Consider the following 900-nt stretch of genomic DNA (forward strand, 5'->3'; position numbering starts at 1 on the left):
GGCAGATACATCCCTGGTCCTGTGGAAATGAGTGTAAACAGGCAAGAATGTCTCAGAAACAAATGAATGAAGTGTGCAAATACATTAGTTTTTTTTGTATGATGTATGTATGAAGTGTGCAAATACATTAGCAAATACACCTAAAGAAATTAAAATGTATTGAATAGTTATATATGCTGCACTGAATATGATACATGTTAAGGTAAGTATATAAGTTGCTAAAATCATAAAAAACTGTGCCATACTGTGTTCCATTTAAAACATATTGAATATTTAAGTTTTTTGCAGACAGTTGAAAGGAGACTGTCTGAATTACAGTCATGTTGATATTAGACTGACATATTAATTTGAACAAATTTCATATTCAATACAGTAGTTAATGTGCATGTGTGAACTCATCCATCCTCATTCAGTAACTGTTTTGTCCAAAACATGATTGCAGTCTCACCTGGCAGACAGTGAGTGCAGAGCAGGACCACACACTGGACAGGACACCAGTCCATCACGGGGCACAAGACAGGACCACACCCTGGACAGGACACCAGTCCATCACGGGGCACAAGACAGGACCACACCCTGGACAGGACACCAGTCTATCACAGGACACAAGACAGGACCACACCCTGGACAGGACACCGGTTCATCACAGGACACAAGACAGGACCACATCCTGGACAGGACACCAGTCCATCACGGGGCACAAGACAGGACCACACCCTGGACAGGACACCAGTCCATCACAGAGCACAAGACAGGACCACACCCTGGACAGGACACCAGTCCATCACAGGACACAAGGCAGAAAATGCTCTGGATCAGTCACCAGTCCATCGAATAGTGGGACAGTACACTAGACAGGGCACTAGTTCATCACAGGGCATGACTACATCCCGGATGGGA

The sequence above is a fragment of the Lepisosteus oculatus genome, chromosome 16 (assembly GCF_040954835.1).
Source record: "Lepisosteus oculatus isolate fLepOcu1 chromosome 16, fLepOcu1.hap2, whole genome shotgun sequence".
NCBI classification, from domain to species: domain Eukaryota; kingdom Metazoa; phylum Chordata; class Actinopteri; order Semionotiformes; family Lepisosteidae; genus Lepisosteus; species Lepisosteus oculatus.